At 56.2% G+C, this 22,449-nt stretch overlaps 3 long non-coding RNA genes and 1 other non-coding gene across 11 annotated transcripts in view; 1 reads left to right on the forward strand and 3 right to left on the reverse strand.

Annotated features, from left to right (window-relative positions):
* Positions 1–10,821, reverse strand: part of LOC112531479 — an 18,306-nt gene extending 7,485 nt beyond the window's left edge. For all 6 annotated transcript variants that reach the window (XR_005840505.2, XR_005840504.2, XR_005840508.2 and 3 more), the window contains exon 1: positions 10,631–10,821. This is a non-coding gene — a long non-coding RNA (uncharacterized LOC112531479). The remainder of the gene's footprint in view (positions 1–10,630) is intronic.
* On the reverse strand, positions 3,699–8,761 carry LOC121107085. Of its 3 annotated transcripts, XR_005840510.2 has the most exons (5): positions 8,662–8,761; positions 8,450–8,586; positions 7,333–7,967; positions 5,345–5,555; positions 3,701–4,377 (listed from the first exon to the last, which is right to left on the reverse strand). It is a non-coding gene; the product is annotated as an uncharacterized LOC121107085 (long non-coding RNA). The 3 variants fall into 3 exon arrangements; XR_005840509.1 differs by having other exon boundaries at positions 3,699–5,555; XR_005840511.1 differs by having other exon boundaries at positions 3,699–5,555; positions 8,438–8,586; positions 8,662–8,726.
* A 263-nt stretch (positions 10,822–11,084) lies between the features above and the next one.
* Positions 11,085–16,536, forward strand: LOC124417278. Its single transcript, XR_006931670.1, has 4 exons — positions 11,085–11,205; positions 13,591–15,675; positions 15,962–16,085; positions 16,350–16,536. It is a non-coding gene; the product is annotated as an uncharacterized LOC124417278 (transcript).
* Positions 13,391–20,310, reverse strand: LOC121107086. Its single transcript, XR_005840514.1, has 3 exons — positions 19,782–20,310; positions 18,780–19,055; positions 13,391–18,369 (listed from the first exon to the last, which is right to left on the reverse strand). It is a non-coding gene; the product is annotated as an uncharacterized LOC121107086 (long non-coding RNA).
* Between the last annotated feature and the right edge of the window lie 2,139 nt (positions 20,311–22,449).

The raw sequence follows: 22,449 nt of genomic DNA on the forward strand, positions 1-22,449 counted from the left end.
ACGAATAACCTTCATTGACCGCAGTGACCCCCCTTGCCCCATTGACGCCAGTGACTCCCATTGACCCTAATGACCCCATTGACTCCAATAACCCCATTAACCGCACTGACCCCCACTAACCCCAATGACACCCATGATCACCCATTGGGTGAGCCTCCTGTTGGTTTCTTCAAATTTGGTACCAAGTCCTGGGGACCAAAACCACAGCCTGAAAGGCTGGCAACCAGTCCAGGGGCTTAAAGCCACAGCCCCAGCTAGAGAGGCCAGAAGCAGCCAAGGGCCTGAGGCCACAGACACAGGCGGGGAGCCCAGCACTGGCCCTGGGACTTAAAGCCACAGCCGGAGAGGCTGACATCAGCCCTGGGACTCAAAGCCCAAACACAGATGCTGGCACAGGCCCTGGGTTTTGTTTTCTATGGGTTCCCCTGGGACTCCATTGACCACTCTGAGGCCATACTGGTCTTGACTGGTTTTTAATGGGCTGCACAAGAGTCATCTTCACTTCTCCATTATTCAAATAACCCCATTGGGTGACCCTGGTGGTGGTTTCCTAAGATGTGGATCAGGGAGTCGCCCATTTCCTTCGCTTATGATGAAAGCACGGAAGCGATGCGGGCACTCGCTGAGGTCACAATCACTGCTGGGGTGGCAGCGTTTCCGCCACAGCTGGTGAGCAGAGCTGGTGCTCTGGTGAGCGTGCTGCACACCGAGGCTGAGCTCTGGGCCTTCCGTGGAACAGATCACCCTGTGAGAGCCCGTCAGAAGCACCGCGTGTGCACTCGTCGGTACTCTCTGCAGGGTTCCTGTCCCAAGGGAGATTTTGGGATCGAGGCAGTCGCAGGAAGAGGGAAGCCAGCTCTTTCCAAGGGCCGGGGAAGTTCCTGTGCACAGAGGCCTGGGAACTTCAGCTTCCTCTGAGCCTTCAGCGGCCATGTCTCAGCACGGAGACGACCGCGGTTCCAATTGCTGCCGTCTGAGTGGCAAGGTATGGCTGGGCTTCTTCTGCTTGGTTCTTCCTTTCTCTTGCTCTCAAGGGGAAGGGACGGAGCAGGGGGAGCCCTGCTGGTCCTTGGTGACCTCAGTAACCGGTTGCATTCAGCGCTCACTGCTGACAGCCTGGGCTAACAATCGCGGACGTGGCTCAGGCCGTCTTTTCCCTTAGTGATAATCAGTGTCTCAGCACTCTGATATCCCCTCTCTGGCACGATCTGGAACCTCTCTGCAAGCCTTGGCTGCCCGTTCCCACCACCGTTTCTTCCTTTCTCTCTTCAGAAGCGGCGCGGCGCGGTTCCCCGCGGTTGGGAGCAGCAGCCAGCAGGCTGCCAGAGATCCGACCGCGCCTTCCAGCGCACAGAGGGACGCAACAGGGACGGACGGTCCTTCATGCCATACAGAAGTGAGTTTCTTCAGCCCTCTGTCGTGAAGTGTGGAGGAATGAATTTTGAGTATTCCTTCTGGGCGGGTGCAGTGCTGCAGGGGATGTCAAGTGAGCATCCCTTTGGAGTGCAGGAAGGAGCAGTGAGAAGTGAACTCTCAATCAGTTTGTGTTTGGGCTGTCAAAGTAGCCTCTTTCTGTTTTCTGGGGGGACGTGGGCATACTGGGCAGTACTTCTGCTGCCTGCTGGTGTCTGTGAAATCAACACACCATCTGTTGTTGTAGGGGCGGAGCCTGCGCGTCCATGGAAGTGGTGCTGGGCAAGGCTGGAAACGCAAAGCCTCCGCAGGTAAGAAGCTCTTGCGAGCTGTGCTGACTGCAGAAGCGGCATAATGTAGTAGCAGCAGAAAGGCAAGCTGAAGAAACTGCTCTTGAAGACCAGAAGTTTGTGGTTGGCTGTGCTCAAATCTTCCGCCACAGAGATGCTCTTCATGTCTTTCTTGTCTCCTTTCTGCCAGAAGCTGATGCGAGCGGCCTTCCAGCAAAGCGCAGCCTTGCAGAAAGGCAAGGCAGAAGCGCCCAGTGTGGCACAGCACCCAAGAGAGGTACAGACACACAGCAGGCACCTGGGCTTGGTGCACTGTCTCTCTAGTGAAACTTTCTGTCCGTCCTTTCCTGGGACTGTGGCCGTTGTGTGTTGGTTGTGGTCTTAATCCCTGTCATTTACAGTTAGCATTCCTGTGCTGATTAGAAATGTGAACCCACAGTTCAGCCGAGATCCTATGATCCATGACCGTGAGCACTCGAGATGAGATGTCCCAGGATTGTGACCCGTTTTGCATGACTGAAAGTAGTGTTGGGCTCTCATTAAATCTCCTTATTTTTCCTTTCTTAACAGAGATTGGTGCTGTGGCCAATGGCATATATCTATGTCAAAGTGGTCCAGCAGGTCCATACTGAGAGAGCTTCTCAACAGGCAGCAGCTCAAGCTCCTCTGCAGGCTGGAGGTCTCCCTAGAAGAGCAGGTCCCAGCACAGGGGGAAGACCTTCCCCTGCCGTGTGCCCCCGCTCTGTCTCCAACACCCTGGCTGGATGCTAAACGCAAGGCCTTGGAGGAAGGGAAACCAACAGCAGCTCAGCTGCCTTCCAATAAGAGAGTGAGGGGGCCGAGTGGAGACTGATGTGCCGGCTCCAGCAGCACACCCTGGGCCTGCTGCAGCACGGAGCTCCAAGCAAAGAGGTGAGAAGGTGCTGTGGTACCCGCCGTGCTGAGGCACTTCCCTGTGCGAGCACACTGAGTTTGCTTAGGGTTGGCTTTGCTTTTTCCTTCTCCTGTGGAGGGGAAAAGAGTGGAAGGCTACCAAGTCCAAAGGCAGTGAGGTGCCAGAACGTGTAACCCTGTCTCTTCCCGTTAACTCCATGGTGGTCTTCTGCACATCCCCCTGGAAATGTCATTCACTGGGAGGCTTCCTAGTCCCATTTCCTCTTTCTTTTTGCTGCCTTCTGCTTGTACGGCCATGGATGTTTCTGCCGTTTCACTGTAGACAAAATGAATTCATCTCTTTTTCTTGCCTTACAGAAAGAAGACGACAACGAAAGGAGAGGAGAGTGGAGCTGAAGAAGGCTGCCCTCAGAGCTGCCGCTGCACGTGCAGAGGTGAGTCCTTGCTGAACGCAGACACGGCTCTTGTTGTTCTCAGGGCCTCTGTCTGTCACACATGAAAGGAAGAGACTGTAAAATCCCTGAGGGAAGTGGTGTCCTGTTTCTACCCTCGCTCCGTTTCTTCCCAGGCCTCCGCAGTGGACAGCCTTGTGGAGATGATGCAGAAGCTGCAGCTGAAGGACTGAGAGGAGGAGCGTCAGCAGGCAGCAGCTTCTGCAGTGCGCGGCGTTACAGGGCAGCGCTGAGTGCCGCCCATCTCAGCACTCCACCTTCAAACGTAGTCAATAAACACCAGTCAAATTTATAGATTCACAGAGAGCGCACGGCCTGATTTGTCCAGCGGCACTCGGAGAGCTGCTGCACCACCTCCTCGTTATTGGTCTCGCGGCGCTCGCTCAGAACTGCCACAGCTCCGTCAGCGAATGCTGCCAGTCCAGTGATGCAACGGAGGCAGCAGTCCTTTGCACTGCCCACAGAACAGACTGTCTGCAAAGCACGTGCAAAGAGCTGCAGGGAACACAGCCTGGCCACTGAGCGTGCTAACTTGGAGAGCAATGCTGTGGAGATTGCTGAGTTTCCCAGGGCAGCACCGAGCGTTTTTTGCTGTGATGACGGGTGTACAATGTAGCAAAGTTCAGCAAAAGGACGGCGTTTTCTGAAAAAATGACAGGCTGTTGGTCCAGAGCAGCATCTCTGCAGCTTAGGACCACCAGGCTGCCATCCTGGCACTGTTCTGCTTGCAGACAGCGCTCCATGTTGTGGCACTCAGAGGGCGTCCCTCTGCCGAGCAGCCCTCCCCAGTGCCTGCCTGCCTGTCACTGTTGTGGCTGGGATGGAGCTGTTTCCTTTGCAGTGCCTCCCATGGCGCTGTGTTCACATGCGTGCACCCCATCCCTCTGCACACCCACGAGCACGAAGACTCGACCACTGCTCCAGCCTTGCACACTGCCATGTGCATGCACACAGATGCAAAACTTTCACCTGCAAGCACTGTGCACACAGCCAAGCGCAATGCACGCTCTGATGTTCAGCACCATCTCTGCACACACCCGTATGCACGCATACCTGCACTCACAGCTCGAGGACAAAATGCTGCTGGCATGGCACAGCCAACACACAGGCGGTGGGCAACGTCAGGAGGAAAGGCCCCCCTTTACGCTCATTCATTCTCCTCTCTTTAATGAATGCATTGGTGCACCACTGGAGCCCCATCCAGAGATGTGTTTTGCTGTGGGGTTCCTCGTCGGATGGGATATGGGGATCCTGGGATAGTATTGGGGTCCTGTCACGGACTGTGGAACTCTGAGATCCCAAGAGAGGACTGAGGGCGTAAGGGAGGTCTGAGGAAGAAAACAAGGGGGTTCACTGTGAGCTCAGAGGGGGATGTGTGCTGCTGCTGGGGACTGCAGAAGCCTGTGATGGCCCAGCTTGTCTGTGGGGAGATGTGCTGAGTCTGAGAAGGTCCTTGAGGAGCTATAGGGCTCTCTGGGGGTGTGTTTGGAGGATATAGGGACATTAAGGGATGTGGGAACACAGGCTGCAGGAGCAGAACGCTGTTCAGGAGAAAACAAGACGTGGGCTGCAGGTGGGACACAGGGGCATGGGGTAGTATGGGGACGTAGAGAGTATGGGAGGATGTGGGGAGCGGTTTGAGGTAAAAGGGGGGGGGGGGGTGGGCAGAGTTTGCAGTGGTTTCATTTCATCCTGAGAGGGGACTGGGCGTCCGTGTGGCCCAAAGGTGGGGCCCTGAGCCGTAACCCCACATGAGCCATAACCCAAGATGACCTCATCGCCCTGTATGTGCGTGACCCCATGGCTGCACGTGACCCACAGCCCTGATGGGAACCATACCCCCACATGACCCTGTGACTCCCTGACTCTGCCTGCCCCCATCATGCTGCGTACTGACGCCATGTGGCCCATAAATCTGGGATCCTTGCCCCCACCTCACCCCAACCATACAACCCATGTGATCCGTAACTCCATGTCACCCCATCTGTCCCTACCATCCAATCTGACCCTATCACTGTGATTCAGAACCCCATCTGACCCCATAGCCCCACATCACCCTGTAACTCGGTGACCCTGCAGGACCCCTATGTGACCCACGACCCCACGTCCTCACCCCATGTGGCCATAGAACCAGCTGCATGCTAGGAAAAGGCATCTCCTCCTCAGGGTGGGGCTGCCCCACAGCTGCCCCAGAGAAGCCATGGGGTGGGCTGCAGCCGTACGGCTCAGTTTGGAGAGCTGGGAGCTGGCCAAAGGGGCCAGCAGAAGGACATGAATGCTTCTGTAGGGAAATACCTGTCCCAGGGTTTGGTGGGTTGGTAGCTTCTGTTTCTGTAAGTGGATGAGAACAGAACAAACTGATCCCACTGAGACCGGGGAAGGGATTGGAGCTTGGCTGCTGCAGTGCTGCGTGGCCATGATGGATACCCGAGCCAGGAATGGAGCAGGGATGGACTGAAGCAAATCAACTCCTTCACGGGACAGTGGCAGAAGAAATCCAAGTCAGCTGCAGAACGAACAACACAACTCCTTACAAAAGGGCGTCCCAGACTGGGGCCGTTGCAGCAGTAGGGGCAGTGCCTCTTGGAAGGGATCTCGCGGTGGGGAAGAAACTGCTCCAACATCAGCACTTGCAGCAGCTGCTGCAACGACCCCGAGAAATGGGCAGAGCACTCTGAGGGCAGCGCAGCACGAGGAGGAAGGAAGGAATGCACGGTGGTGCAGAACGAGCGCAGAAGGATGGAAGAGCAGCAGCGGTGGGATCCCCCTTTGGCACGGCCACCCACCGCTACGGGACTGCAACAAGGAGCTGCACCCTGCCGTGGTCAGCATGGCTCTGTGTGCCAGCTGTGTGCTGCTGGAAAGCACCCGAGGCGGTTACGGGTGGGAGAGTGGCAGAGGAAATCATCCAACATCTGCAGGGATAGCACAAGGCAGGCTCAGTGTGACAGCTGTGTCATTCGTGCAGCAGACAGATGCTGAGCAGAGCACAGCAGGGCCAGGACGTTCTGACCAGGGGGAGGTGGAGAGTGCACACGAGATAAGGCACAGCTGCAGGACGGAGCATGAGACCCAGCACGTGCAACAGCTGCAAGAAATCCTGCCTGCCTGTCTGCATAGAAAAGCACACAATCAGCCCGAAAGGAACACGTTGGCCATAGACCTCCTCTGGAAATAACTGCACAGCGGATGCGTGGTGGAGACTGTGAGCCTGCAGTGCCCAGCCAAGGGGGAACAGGATAGCAGTGGGTGCCATGGGAGGAGAGCTACAGGAGCAGAAGGAGCTCACAGAGGAGAGTGCAGTAACGCCACAGCAATCAGGAATGAGCTTTGGCTGCTGCACTGAGAGCTGTGCCTGGTGGAACATCAGGGATGTGAGCGTTACTCGCACACCCCACAGGCACTTTCAGTGGATGTGCTGGGATGTGGGGAAGCCTCATGGTGTTGTGGGGCAGCTAAAGGATGCCTATGGGAGGGCTTCAGGAGCACTTTGGGGCAGCTTTGGAGCAGAGCCACACCTGGGAGCTGTCCTTTACCCAACACACTGCTGCTGGTGGAACTTGCTGCTGGCCATGGGCTGAGGGCAGTGATGGGGCTGCTCTGGAGCAGCTCTACGATGGCTCTTGGGCTGCCATGGGCAGCTATGGGATACACTCATGGAACTTCTTCCATAGCTCCCAACTAACCCCTTGACCTCCATCTTGCCCCCCAAGATGAGGGCAAGATGAGCGTCAGGGGAATATACAGGCTGCTGACCTACAGCGGCCCCAGAGCCACCTTATAGTACCCCCTGAACAAGCCAGGAACAGACCCATCCCTGCCCACAGCCTCATATGGGCTTACGGTGCTCACAGGGTTATGGGACATGTGGAGCCTTGTGGTCACGCGGAGTTCTATGGGGTTCTGGGCTCATGTGGGGTTACTGATCAGGGCTCAACCTTAGGCCGCAGGGAACCCCAATCCCCTCTCAGGAAGAAATCAATGAATGCACTCCAACACCACTCCACATCCCCCATTCTGACCCCAAACCGCTCCCCACGAGCCCCCAGACCCCCACGTACCCATGCCACCGTCATGTCCTCTGCACCCACAAGTCCCACCTGTACCTCACACCTCGCCTTCTCCTGTGAAGCACTCTGCTCCTGTAGGCTGTGGTCCATATCCCCTTATCCTCCCCAAATCCTCCCATGTTCTGATCCGTGTTCCCCAGTATCCCCAGTGCCGCCCACTTCACTTTCACCCACATCTGTGCCCTACACCTTCTCCAGCTCCTCATTCCTCACCTGCAGAAGCCATCCATGCCACAGCACTGTGAGGTTGTACGGGATCTGGAGGCAGGTCAGGGGGAGGAGAGGCCAAAGGTGGGCTATGGGGTCCCTGGGATGGTGATGGGGGTCCTGTCAAGGGACCATGGGGGTCAGTGAGTTCCCAGGGGGGATCTTGGAGGTGTAAAGGAGGTCTGAGGGAGGAAATAGGAGGATTCCGGGGAAGCCCAGTGGGGGACATGGGGTGCTGCTGGGGACTGTGGGGCTCCATGTGGGTATGGGCCAGCTACGGGGGAGGTGTACTGGGTCTGAGGGGGTCCTGAGGGGCTCCAGGGCTCTGTGGGGGGCTACAGGGTGTCTCTAGGGGTCTTGCTGGGAAACACTGGGAGGGATATTGGGGCTCTGAGGGAATGATGGGTGGGCTGTCATGAGAAAGGAAAGGGCAGCCTTGGGGAAAGCAAGGGGCAGCCAGGGGGATGGAAGGGAATCCTACAGGAACGCAAGGGGAATCCAGGCTGAGGCAAGGGGACAGCTGGGGGAAGAACAGGGGAACGTCCCAGCAACGGACTTCTTCTTTCACATCCACATCTTCTGCTTCCCAACTGAGCTGCAAAGCTGCCAGAGGAGCTGCAGTACCGCTGCCCGACTCCTGCCTGTGTCAGAAAGAGCTGCACGTGAGCAGAGTGCAATTGCCATTCTAAAGCCAACTCCATCACTGCAGTCACAAAACCACAACCTTCAGTATCTGCTACAGGCAGACGACCATGCCCTTGCACAGGAACCATTCCTACAGAGCAAGCGAAGTCCTTCACTGCCTCAGGACGTGAGGAACACAGGAAGGGCCCCAAAGCCTTCAGCACATGCCATGGAGCCACCAAAGTTGGCAGCTAAACACACCTTCTCCTTCACGAATGAGCAAGACCAATCAATGCACCCTGCTGCTGCAGAGGGCTGCGCTGCATCTCCTGGTGCCACCCTTGGGCTGTCATCGCGCTGCCCACCCACAGCGCACTTTGAAGCGCCGCAGCCTTGCAAGAAAGAACAGAGAGCAAGGAGCTCTGCCGTGCACTTGCTGTGAGAACACAGAGAGGAGCCGTACAGCCCTTGCTCTCAGCACACACACCTCTTCTCTTACCAGCCGTTCATTCCTGCACAGCGCTGCTCAAACCCCTCCTCCATCTCTCCCTTCACAACGCCATACGCAGCCTCTCCCCAGCGACGAGCTCTGGGCTCTTTCATGCCTGTGCCATCATCGGGGCCTGCAGAACAAACCTGGGAGTTCAGAGGTTTGATTAGAATCGCTGCTACCGTGCAGGGAGGGAGGGCTGAGATGCACAGCGTCCTCACCTGCTGGATGTTGGAAGGGGAGGTTCAGCAGCAGCTCGACTCGCGATGATTAAGTCCTCCAAAAACGCCTTCTTTCTTTCGGATCAGCAGACTGGAGACTGAAACCTTTTCAAAAGGCATTATGAAACATGATTAGATTATTAAGCATAGTCATTAAAAACAAACACATATCCTAAAGCCAAGGAGAAAACACGTTTCAGATTGAAGACCACAAAAGCATCATATTCTATTGCAAGACAACTTCAGTTCCAATTTGAATTACATTACTAGCATTTCACCCTCCCTGCTGTGGAAGGGGGGAAAGGAAGGAAGGGAGAGCCTTCTCGCCCCACATCCCTTTAGAGATCACCCTATAGCTCCAGATCATCCTATGGACCCACACAGCCCCTTAGAGGACCACATCCTCCAAACACTTCCTATAGCCTCATATCTCCCTATATCCCCAAATAGCCCACCACAGCCCCTCTGTAACCCCCAAAGGCCCATTTTAGCCTCCCATACCTTCTCCAGCATAACATCCCTCTCTACAGACCCTCCCTGGCCCCCTATCATCCTATACCCTCTTACAGCCTGCCACAACCCCCTAAAAATTCACTACTACCCCATATCTCCCTATATCCCCTCCACAGCCCCCTATAGCCTCCTACCCTACTAGAACCCGCCTACAGACCACCCACAGCTCCCTATAGCCCCATAACCACCTATAAAGCTCCTATAGCCTCCCCATAGAACCATATAGCTTTCCCAATAGCCCCCTACAGCGTCATAATATTCCCCTGCTCCCTACAGCCACATAGCACCCCATGTCCCCTCTACAGCCCTAAGACCCTCCCTACAGTCCCCCAGCCCCTAAAGCCCAATCTCCCCTTATAGCACCCCACAGACCCACACTGGCCCTAGACTCCCTCCAGAGCCCCCCACACTCTCCCATATCCAGCCTCATATCCCCCTAGAACCCTTCTAGACTCCATATCTCCCCTATATCCCCACAGACACCCTATATCCTCCCTCAGGCCCCCACAATCTCCTACAGCACAACATCCTTCCCTAGAGCCCCCCCCAACCCCTAGCACCCTCAACCCTCCCACATGTTGCCACAAACCCCTAGAGCCACATATCCCTCTCGAACACACCTATAGCCCTTACAGCCCCCTCATAGAACCAGTGGAGCTCCTCCCAAAGCCCCCTACAGACCCATATCACCCCTATACCCCCACCGCCCCCTAGAGAACCAAGTCCCCCTATATCTCCCATATAGCTCTAAAACACTCTGTAAAGACCCTGCAGCACCCTAGAGCCCCATATCCCCCAATAGCTGCCCACAGATCCCTAGATCCCAACCACAGACCCCTCTTTTCCCATATACCCCAATACCCCTTCTACAGTCCCCCACAGCTTTCCAGAGCCCCATAGCCCACCTAGAGACACAATTAAGCTCCATAAAGTCCCACACACCCATACAGCCACCATAGTTTCATATTTTCCAGCAACCCCACACAGCCCTATATCCCTCTACGGCCCCCACTAAAGCCCCCGATAGCCCCACATCCCTCCCAATAGCCCCCACAGAACACTACAGCCCCATATCCCCCAATATCCACCCCTATAACCCACTACAGCCCCCTGTCGCCCCAAAGCCCTACCCTATACCCCATACAGTCCCATTTCTCCCTCTGGCCTCCCCATGGCCCCTCACACCCTCCCTGGATTCCCAACACAGCCCCCTACAGCCCCATCTCCTCCTACAACTCACGCACAGCCCTACATCCCTCTATAGCACCCCCTGTGGGCCCCACATCCCTCCATCCCGCTCTATTCCCAAAACCCACCAATATCCCCATATCCCTCGAGATCCCCACACAGCACCCTACAGCCCCATATCCTCCCACATCCCCCAATAGCCCCCAAAGCCCCTCAGCTCCCACATCCCCACCACATCTCCTCCACTGCCCCTCCACCCACAGACCACCTCAGCCTTGGGGGGCACCGCGAGCAGAGCTGGAGGCTCGGGGTTCCAGGCCCTAATGGGGGCAGCAGCGCTACAGCGGTGGGGGCCCCGACTCCTTCAGCCGCCCCAAATCCCCGCATCCCACGGCGAAGGGGACGGCCACGGGCTGCCGTCTGAGGGGACAGCTGGGCGATTCCAAGCCGGTTGCCAACGGCGCGCACTGCCCCTCAGCCTGATTGGAGCTGGCGGCGCTGCCTGCTCACCAATCAGAGGCCAGGGGCGGGCCAGAAATGCCGTTGACCAATGAGAGGCCAGCAGGGGCGGGATGGAACTGCCGATCACCAATGATGAGCCACCGGGGCGTGGGTCAGAGCTGCTGCTGACCAATGAGAGGCCAGCAAGTGGTGGGATGGACTGCGATCACCAATTAGAGGCCACCGGGGTGGGTCAGAGCTGCTGTGACCAATGAGAGGCCGGCATGGGCCTGCACCGAGCTGGGAGCAGAGCGGACACCCTCAAAGCAGCGGCAGCGACAGGAAGCGGTTCCAAGAAGCAAAGTATGGCGGCGAGGCGCTGCCGGGAGCACCAAAAAGGCGGTGAGGCTCTCCCTGAAGCACCACAGCGGTTTGTTTGCCCACAGCACACACGCGTGTGTGGCCCATCCCTGCGTGCAACCACATGCACGCACACACATGCAACCCCATCCCGTTGCACAGCAGTGCACGCGCAAATGACGCGTGCAGCCTCATCTGCAGCTCCACAGGCAGGAGGAGACGGGCCGAGGAGAGCGCTCCCTCGGATGAAAGGCAGTGGGCAGCCATGGCAAAGGCTGAGGTGCTCAGTGAGAGCTTTGCCTCGGTCTTTGCAGGTGGTCGGGCTTCCCGTGCCTGCCGGGACCCTGAAGCCCTCGGTGTGGGTGAGAGGAGCGCATTCCGTCCCACTGTAACGGCGGAAGAAGTCTGAGTCCTCCGCGGGGAACTGAATGTATGTAAGTCCGTGGGGCCGGATGATATCCATCCCAGGCTTCTGCGAGATGGCTGATGTGGTGCCGAGCCGCTCTCCGTTGCATCGGAAAAGTCCCGGCTGTCTGGGGAAGTTCCCGGTGACTGGAAAAGCAGAAAGGGAAACAGTGCTCCCATTTGTAAGGACGAGACAAAGGAGGACTCGGGGAACTACGGGCTGGTGAGCTGCAACTCTGTGCCTGGGAAGGTCCTGGAGCAGATCCTCCTAGAAGCTGTGTTAAGGCACATCCGAGACAAAGAGGTGATCCGAGACGGCCCACATGGCTTCACCAAGGGCAGATCGTGCCTGGCCGATCCGGTGGCCTTCTGTGATGGAGTGACGGCTTCAGTGGATGGGGGAGGGGCAGTGGATGTCATCTACTTGGAACGCTGCAAGGCCTTTGCCATGGTCCCTCACCACATTCCGCACTCTACAATGGAGAGGTGTGGATGTGAAGGATGGCCTGTTGAGTGGATTAGGATCTGGCTGGCTGGACGCAGCCAAAGGGTTGTGATCAGTGGGTCTGTGCCAGGGTGGGGGCCGGTCCCAAGCGGTGTCCCTCGGGGGTCGGTCTTGGCACCGGTGCTCTTCAGCATCTCCATCAGTGACAGACGATGGCATCGAGTGCACCCTCAGCAAGTTTGCGGATGACACCAAGCTGAGTGGTGCAGTTGATACGTTGGAGGGAAGGGAAGCCATCCCGAGGGACCTGGGCAGGCTGGAGAAGTGGGCCCACGAGAACTTGATGAGGTTCAGCAAGGCCAAGCGCAGGGTGCTGCATTGGGTCGGGGCAATCCCAGGTATTTATACAAAGTGGGGGAAGATCTCTCTGAGAGCAGCGCCGCAGAGAAGGACTTGGGGGTCCTGGTGGGCGAGAAGCTGCACGTGAGGCATCAGTGTGTGCCTGCAGCCTGGAAGGCCAACTGTGTGCTGGGCTGCATTCAAAAAGCGGTGGCCAGCAGGGAGAGGGAAGTGATTGTGCCCCTCTACTTGACCCCATCTGCAGTACTGCGTCCAGGCCTGGGGTCCCCAGCACAGGAAGGACGTGGAGCTGTTGGAGCGGGTCCAGGGGAGGGCCACTAAGATGGCCAGAGGGCTGGAGCACCTCTCCTGTGAGGAAAGGTTGAGGGAACTGGTCTTGTTTAGCCTGGAGAAGAGAAGGCTCTGGGGAGACCCCATTGTGGCCTTTCAGTACCTGAAGGGAGCATCTAACCAGGAGGGGGACCGGCTGTTTATGAGGGTGGATAGTGATAGGATAAGGGGGAATGCTTTTCAATGGAGACTGGGGAAATTTACATTAGCTACTAGGAGGAAGTTTTACACTCAGAGGGTGCTGACGCGCTGGAAGAGGTTGCCCAGGGAGGTTGTGGATGCCCCATCCCTGGAGGCATTCAGGGCCAAGGATGTGGCTCTGGGCAGCCTGGTCTGGTGGTTGGCGACCCTGCACATAGCTGGGGGTTGGAACTCAATGACCTTTGACGTCCTTTTCAACCCAGGCCATCCTATGATTCCGTGATTCTATGATTAGTGCCATGAGAGCTCTCCTTCTTCTACGTGTGAGGTGAGACTGCACTGTGTCTCCTTTATGTCAGGCTCTTTTTCCCTTCTCTTTGTAAGGAAGGAAACTTAATTTGTGGGCCCGGAGAAGAAATGACACAATCTTCCCCGCACTGCTCAGTTTGCAGGAGTTGCCAAGTGCTGCTCCTTTTCCTTGTATCCTTCAATTCCAAGTCCACATTTTCCCAAAAGCCAAAGAATACAGCGGTAACCACCTACAGATAAATGAGCAATTTCAGTATTTATTTCCAACTGTGGTAATTCCTTCAGTTCAGAGGTGACCCTTAATGTACGGTGCCTGTTTTGATTCTGACAGAGGTTGTAGTTGCAGCTGACTTTCCGAGGCTGCAATACGTGGTGGTGGGACAGCCTTGGGCTTCTGCTTTTGCATTAATCCCACGTTTCCCATCTCTGCCTTGCAGCTCTGCTGGAGCTGGAAGTGGACGGTATTGCAGTATGAATGAAGGAGCAGCTGCTGATGGGAGGCAGGAAGTCCAGGCTCATGAACGCTGAGGCATCTGCCAGTACAGCACCAGAGGAGGCAGTAGTGACGTTGGGGGGCAGTTGCAGAAGAAGATGAGGAGTTCCCCAGCAGGAAGCCACAAACCCGGCAGGAACCTGCAGGGGAATCGCAGCATGTGTGGGTGCCCAGGAGGAAATGCAGCCCCAGTGTCTGAGCAGCGCCTGGCCATGGAGTGCTGCGGCCCAAGAACAGCGCTATTCTGCCCTTGCCGAGATGGCTTTCCAAGGAGGACTTGTCTGTGGGGGTCAAGGAGGTTATTCGGGTTATGTGGGCTCGTTGGGGTCTGTCCTCACAAAAAGCAGAGGGCTGGCTCATCCAAAAGCTTGGTGATTGCTTGGAAGCCCAAACCCTTCTGGCCTCCAATGACCCCATAGGCCCGACTGACCCCATAGACCTTTTTGACCGAGTGACCACAGTGACCTCACATGAACCATATAACCCCACTGATCCTCATGATCCCAATGATCCCACATGGGCCCAGTGACCCCACATGACCCCACTGACCCCACCGATCCCAAAGATCCTAATGATACCCATGACCCCATAAGACCCCAACAACCCATTAACCCTACTGACCCCAGTGACCCCATTAAGCTCATATGACCCTATTGACCCCACTGACCCCATTAATCCCAATGACTCCATTGACTCCAATAACCCCCACTGACCGCATTAAGCCACTTGACCCCAATGAACCAATTGACCCCAATGACTCCATTGACTACAATGACCCCAATAACACCCTTTGACCCTAATGACCCCCATTGCCGCAGGGACCACATTGACCCTTATGATCCGATTGAATCCAATGACCCCATTCACTTCAATGACCCTATTTACTCCAATGACCCCACTGACACCAATGACCCCATTCACTCTAATAACCCCATTTAATTCAATGACCACAAAGACCCCTATGGCCCCCACTGACCCCAATGACCCCCATTGACCCCAGTGACCCCATTGACTCCAATGTCCCCATAGACCCCAATGACCCCATTGTCTCCAATGACCCCAATCAGGATGCAGCCTGGGGGAAACGTCTCCTGCTTCGAATCATGCAGCACCTGAGCGAGAGGCTGACCCAGCCTGGCTACACAACAATCGTGTGTATTTCTCTGTTCTGATGCTTCACAGAACCCCATTGGGTGAGCCTCCTGTTGGTTTCTTCAAATTTGGTACCAATCCTGGGGACCAAAACCACAGCCTGAAAGGCTGGAACCAGTCCAAGGGCTTAAAGCCACAATGCCAGCTGCAGAGGCCAGAAGCAGCCAAGGGCCTGAGGCCACAGACACAGGCGGGGAGCCCAGCACTGGCCCTGGGACTTAAAGCCACAGCCGGAGAGGCTGAAATCAGCCCTGGGACTCAAAGCCCCAAACAGAGATGCTGGCACAGGCCCTGGGTTTAGTTTTCTACGGGTTCCCCTGGGACTCCATTGACCACTCTGAGGCCATACTGGTCTTGACTGGTTTTTACTGGGCTGCACAACAGTCATCTTCACTTCTCCATTATTCAAATAACCCCACTGGGTGACCCTGGTGGTGATTTCCTAAGATGTGGATCAGGGAGTCGTCCATTTCCTTCGCTTATGATGAAAGCACGGAAGCGATGCGGGCACTCGCTGAGGTCACAATCACTGCTGGGCTGGCAGCGTTTCCGCCACAGCTGGTGAGCAGAGCTGGTGCTCTGGTGAGCGTGCTGCACACCGAGGCTGAGCTCTGGGCCTTCCGTGGAACAGATCACCCTGTGAGAGCCCGTCAGAAGCACCGCGTGTGCACTCGTCGGTACTCTCTGCAGGGTTCCTGTCCCAAGGGAGATTTTGGGATCGAGGCAGTCGGAGGAAGAGGGAAGCCAGCTCTTTGCAAGGGCCGGGGAAGTTCCTGTGCACAGAGGCCTGGGACCTTCAGCTTCCTCTGAGCCTTCAGCGGCCATGTCTCAGCACGGAGACGACCGCGGTTCCAATTGCTGCCGTCTGAGTGGCAAGGTATGGCTGGGCTTCTTCTGCTTGGTTCTTCCTTTCTCTTTTTATCATGGGGAATGGATGGAGCAGGGGGAGCCCTGCTGGTCCTTGGTGACCTCAGTAACCGGTTGCATTCAGCGCTCACTGCTGACAGCCTGGGCTAACAACGCGGACGTGGCTCAGGCCGTCTTTTCCCTTAGTGATAATCAGTGTCTCAGCACTCTGACATCCCCTCTCTGGCACCATCTGGAACCTCTCTGCAAGCCTTGGCTGCCCGTTCCCACCACCGTTTCTTCCTTTCTCTCTTCAGAAGCGGCGCGGTGCGGTTCCCCGCGGTTGGGAGCAGCAGCCAGCAGGCTGCCAGAGATCCCACCGCGCCTTCCAGCGCACAGAGGGACGCAACAGGGACGGACGGTCCTTCATGCCATACAGAAGTGAGTTTCTTCAGCCATCTGTCGTGAAGTGTGGAGGAATGAATTTTGAGTATTCCTTCTGGGCGGGTGCAGCGCTGCAGGGGATGTCAAGTGAGCATCCCTTTGGAGTGCAGGAAGGAGCAGTGAGAAGTGAACTCTCAATCAGTTTGTGTTTGGGCTGTCCAAGTAGCCTCTTTCTGTTTTCTGGGGGGACGTGGGCATACTGGGCAGTACTTCTGCTGCCTGCTGGTGTCTGTGAAATCAACACACCATCTGTTGTTGTAGGGATGGAGCCTGCGCGTCCATGGAGTGGTGCTGGGCAAGGCTGGAAACGCAAAGCCTCCGCAGGTAAGAAGCTCTTGTGAGCTGTGCTGACTGCAGAAGCGGCATAATGTTGTAGCAGCAGAAAGGCAAGCTGAAGAAACTGCTCTTGAAGACCAGAAGATTGTGGTTGGCTGTGCTCAAATCTTCCGCCATAGAGATGCTCTTCATGTCTGTCTTGTCTCCTTTCTGCCAGAAGCTGATGCGAGCGGCCTTCCAGCAAAGCGCAGCCTTGCAGAAAGGCAAGGCAGAAGCGCCCAGTGTGGCACAGCACCCAAGAGAGGTACAGACACACAGCAGGCACCTGGGTTTGGTGCACTGTCTCTCTAGTGAGGCTTTCTGTCCGTCCTTTCCTGGGACTGTGGACGTTGTGTGTTTGTTCTGGTCTTAATCCCTGGCATGTACAGTTAGCATTCCTGTGCTGATTAGAAATGTGAACCCACAGTTCAGCCGAGATCCTATGATCCATGACCGTGAGCACTTGAGATGAGATGTCCCAGGATTGTGACCCGTTTTGCAGGCTGAAAGTAGTGTTGGGCTCTCATTAAATCTCCTTGTTTTTCCTTTCTTAACAGAGATTGGTGCTGAGCGAAATGACAAAATCTATGTCAAAGTGGTCCAGCAGGTCCATACTGAGAGAGCTTCTCAACAGGCAGCAGCTCAAGCTCCTCTCCAGGCTGGAGGTCCTCTTAGAAGAGCAGGTCCCAGCACAGGGGGAAGACCTTCCCCTGCCGTGTGCCCCCGCTCTGTCTCCAGCACCCTGGCTGGATATAAACGCAAGGCCTTGGAGGAAGAGAAACCAACAGCAGCTCAGCTGCCTTCCAATAAGAGAGTGAGGGGGCCGAGTGGAGACTGTGTGCCGGCTCCAGCAGCACACCCTGGGCCTGCTGCAGCGCGGAGCTCCAAGCAAAGAGGTGAGAAGGTGCTGTGGTACCCGCCGTGCTGAGGCACTTCCCTGTGCGAGCACACTGAGTTTGCTTAGGGTTGGCTTTGCTTTTTCCTTCTCTGTGGAGGGGAAAAGAGTGGAAGGCTACAAAGTCCAAAGGCAGTGAGGTGCCCGAACGTGTAACCCCTTCTCTTCCCGTTAACTCCAGGGTGGTCTTCTGCACGTCCCCCTGGAAATTTCATTCACAAGGAGGCTTCCTAGTCCCATTTCCTCCGTCTTTTTGCTGCCTTATGCTTGTACGGCACCCATGTTTCTGCACTTGTGCTGCTGATAAAATGAATTCATCTATGTTTATTGCCTATAGCAAGAAGACAGCGACAGAAAGAGAGGAGAGTGGAGCTGAAGAAGGCTGCCCTCAGAGCTGCCGCTGCACGTGCAGAAGGTGAGTCCTTGGTGAACACAGACACGGCTCTTCTTGTTCTCAGGGCCTCCGTCTGTCACACATGAAAGGAAGAGAGTGTAAAATCCCGAGGGAAGTGGTGTCCTGTTTCTACCCTCGCTCCGTTTCTTCCCAGGCCTCCGCAGTGGACAGCCTTGTGGAGATGATGCAGAAGCTGCAGCTGAAGGACTGAGAGGAGGAGCGTCAGCAGGCAGCAGCTTCTGCAGTGCGCGGCGTTACAGGGCAGCGCTGAGTGCCGCCCATCTCAGCACTCCACCTTCAAACGAAGTCAATAAAAACCAGTCAAATTTATAGATTCACAGAGTGCGAAAGGCCTGATTTGTCCAGCGGCACTCGGAGAGCTGCTGCACCACCTCCTCGTTATTGGTCTCGCGGCGCTCGCTCAGAACTGCCACAGCTCCGTCAGCGAATGCTGTCGTCCAGTGATGCAACGGAGGCAGCAGTCCTTTGCACTGCCCACAGACAGACTGTCTGCAAAGCACATGCAAAGAGCTGCAGGGAACAAAGCCTGGCCATGAGCGTGCTAACTTGGAGAGCAACGCTGTGGAGATTGCTGAGTTTCCCAGGGCAGCACCGAGCGTTTTTTGCTGTGATGACGGGTGTACAATGAGCAAAGTTCAGCAAAAGGACGGCGTTTTCTGAAAAAATGACAGGCTGTTGGTCCAGAGGAGCATCTCTGCAGCTTAGGACCACCAGGCTGCCATCCCGGCACTGTTCTGCTTGCAGACAGCGCTCCATGTTGTGGCACTCAGAGGGCGTCCCTCTGCCGCGCAGCCCTCCCCAGTGTCTGCCTGCCTGTCACTGCTCCAGATGGGATGGAGCTGTTTCCTTTGCAGTGCCTCCCATGGCGCTGTGTTCACAAGCGTGCACCCCATCCCTCTGCACACCCACGAGCACGAAGACTCGAGCACTGCTCCAGCCTTGCACACTGCCATGTGCATGCACACAGATGCAAAACTTTCACCTGCAAGCACTGTGCACACAGCGACGTGCAATGCATGCTCTGATGTTCAGCCCCACCTCTGCACACCCCCGTATGCACGCATACCTGCACTCACAGCTCGAGGACAAAATGCTGCTGGCACGGCACAGCCAACACGCAGGCGGTGGGTAATGTCAGGAGGAAAGGCGCCCCCTTACGCTCATTCATTCTCCTCTCTTGAATGAATGCATCGGGGCACAGCTGAAGCCCCATCCTGAGATGTGGATTGATGTGGGGTTCCTCATCGGTGGGATATGGGGATCCTGGGATGGTGATGGCGGTCCTCTCAGAAACTGTGGGAGTCCGAGAAGCAGGGGGGGGGGCTGAGGGTGTAAGGGATATCTGAGAAAGGAAATAGGGGGGTTCAGCGGGAGCTCAGAGGGGGACGTGGGTTGCTGCTGGGGACTGTGGGGCTCTGTGAGGTCCCAGGTTTCCGGGGGGAGGTGTACTGGGAAAAGGTTTTTGAGGAGCTATGGGGCTCTGTGGGGGCCGTGGGGGGGATATAGGGACATTGGGGGATATGGGGACACAGCCTTCAGGAGCAGAATGCTGTTCAGGAGAAGACAAGACGTGAGCTGCAGGTGGGACACAGGGGTATGGGGTAGTATGGGGACATAGAGAGTATGGGAGGATGTGGGGAGCAGTTTGAGGTAAAAAGAGGTTGGGGGGGGAAGTGTTGGAGTGGTTTCATTTCATCTTGAGAGGAGACTGGGCGTCCCTGTGGCCCAAAGGTGGGGCCCTGAGCCGTAACCCCACATGAGCCATAACCCAAGATGACCTCATCACCCTGTATGTGCGTGACCCCATGGCTGCACGTGACCCGCAGCCCTGGGGGAACCATACCCCCACATGACCCTGTGACTCCCTGACTCTGCCTGCTCCCATCACACTGTGATCCAATGCCATGTGTCCCCATGACTCTGGGATCCCTGCCCCCACCTCACCCCGACCATACAACCCCATGGGACCATGAACTCCATGTCACCCAATCTGAGCCTATAGCCCCACATCACCCCGTAACTCTGACACTGCTGGACCACCATGTCACACACGACCCCACGTCCTCACCTCATGTGGATGTAGAACCAGTTGCGTGTGGGGAAAAGGCATCTCCTCCTCTGGGTGGAGCTGCCCCACAGCTGCCCCAAAGAAGCCATGGGGAGGGCTGCAGCCGTACGCCTCAGTTTGGAGAGCTGGGAACTGGCCAAAGGGGCCAGAAGAAGAACATGAATGCTTCTGTAGGGAAATACCTGTCCCAGGGTTTGGTGGGTTCGTAGCTTCTGTTTCTGTAAGTGGATGAGAAGAGAACAAACTGATCCCACTGAGACCGGGGAAGGGACTGGAGCTTGGCTTGAACCAGGAACGGAGCAGGGATGGACTGAAGCAAATCAACTCTTTCATGGGACAGTGGCAGAAGAAACCCAAGTCAGCTGCAGAACGAAAAACACAACCCCTTACAAAAGGGCGTCCCAGACTGGGGCCGTTGCAGCAGTAGGGGCAGTGCCTCTTGGAAGGGATCTCGCGGTGAGACTGAAACCTTTTCAAAAGGCATTATGAAACAAAATTAGATTATTAAACATAATCATTAAACATAAACAGATTACCTAAAGCCCAAGGAGAAAACACGTTTCAGATTGAAGACCACAAAAGCATCATATTCTATTGCAAGACAACTTCAGTTCCAGTTTCAATTTCATGACTAGCATTTCACCCTCCCTGCTGTGGAAAGGGGGGAAAGAAGGAAGGGAGAGCCTTCTCGCCCCACATCCCTTTAGAGATCACCCTATAGCTCCAGATCATCCTATGGACCCACACAGCCCCTTAGAGGACCACATCCTCCAAACACCCCCTATAGCCTTATATCTCCCTATATCCCCAAATAGCCCACCACAGCCCCTCTGTAACCCCCAAAGCCCCATTTTAGCCCCCCATACCTTCTCCAGCATAACATCCCTCTCTACAGACCCTCCCTGGCCCCCTATCATCCTATACCCTCCCACAGCCTGCCACAACCCCCTAAAAATTCACTACTACCCATATCTCCCTATATCCCCTCCACAGCCCCCTATAGCCTCCTACCCTACTAGAACCCTCCTACAGACCACCCACAGCTCCCTAAAGCCCCATAACCACCTATAAAGCTCCTATAGCCTCTCCATAGAACCATATAGCTTTCCCAATAGCCCCCTACAGCGTCATAATATTCCCCTGCTCCCTACAGCCACATAGCACCCCATGTCCCCTCTACAGCCCTAAGACCCTCCCTACAGTCCCCCAGCCTCTAAAGCCCAATCTCCCCTTATAGCTCCCCACAGACCCACACTGGCCCTAGACTCCCTCCAGAGCCCCCCACACTCTCCCATATCCAGCCTCATATCCCCCTAGAACCCTTCTAGACTCCATATCTCCCCTATATCCCCACAGACACCCTATATCCTCCCTCAGGCCCCCACAATCTCCTACAGCACAACATCCTGCCCTAGAGCCCCCCCCAACCCCTAGCACCCTCAACCCTCCCACATGTTGCCACAAACCCCTAAAGCCACATATCCCCCTCGAACACACCTATAGCCCTTACAGCCCCCTCATAGAACCGTGGAGCTCCTCCCAAAGCCCCCTACAGACCCATATCACCCCTATACCCCCACAGCCCCCTAGAGAACCAAATCCCCCTATATCCCCCATATAGCCCTAAAACACTCCCTAAAGACTCTGCAGCACCCTAGAGCCCCATATCCCCCAATAGCTGCCCACAGATCCCTAGATTCCAACCGCATCCCCCTCTTTTCCCATATACCCCAATACCCCTTCTACAGTCCCCCACAGCTTTCCAGAGCCCCATAGCCCCCCTAGAGACACAATTAAGCTCCTTAAAGCCCCACACACCCATACAGCCACCCTAGCCTCATATTTTCCAACAACCCCCGCAAAGCCCTATATCCCCCTACGGCCCCCACTGAAGCCCCAGATAGCCCCACAACCCTCCCGATAGCCCCCACAGACCACTACAGCCCCATATCCCCCAATATCCACCCCTGTAACCCACTACAGCCCCCTGTCGCCCCAAAGCCCTACCCTATACCCCATACACTCCCATTTCTCCCTCTGGCCTCCCCATGGCCCCTCACACCCTCCCTGGATTCCCAACACAGCCCCCTACAGCCCCATCTCCTCCTACAACCCACGCACAGCCCTACATCCCTCTATAGCAACCCCTGTGGGCCCCACATCCCTCCATCCCCCTCTATTCCCAAAACACACCAATATCCCCTCATCCCTCGAGATCCCCACACAGCACATTACAGACCCATATCCTCCCACATCCCCCAAGAGCCCCCAAAGCCCCTCAGCTCTTACACTGCCACCACATCTCCCCCACTGCCCCTACTACCCACAGACCACCTCAGCCCCGGGAGGCACCTCGAACAAGCACTGGAGGCTCGGGGGGTCCCGGCCCCTAGTGAGGGCAGCAGCGCTAGCGGTGGTGGGGGCTCCGACTCCTTCAGCCGCCCCAAATCCCCGCATCCCACGGCGAAGGGGACGGCCACGGGCTGCCGTCTGAGGGGACAGCTGGGCGATTCCAAGCCGGTTGCCAACGGCGCGCTCTGCCCCTCAGCCAATTGGAGCTGGCAGGCGCTTCTGCTGACCAATCAGAGACAAGGGGAGGGCCAGAAATGCCGTTGACCAATGAGAGGCCAGCAGGGGCGGGTCAGAGCTGCTGCTGACCAATCAGAGC

Source organism: Gallus gallus, chromosome 17, assembly GCF_016699485.2.
Source record: "Gallus gallus isolate bGalGal1 chromosome 17, bGalGal1.mat.broiler.GRCg7b, whole genome shotgun sequence".
Classification (NCBI taxonomy): Eukaryota; Metazoa; Chordata; class Aves; order Galliformes; family Phasianidae; genus Gallus; species Gallus gallus.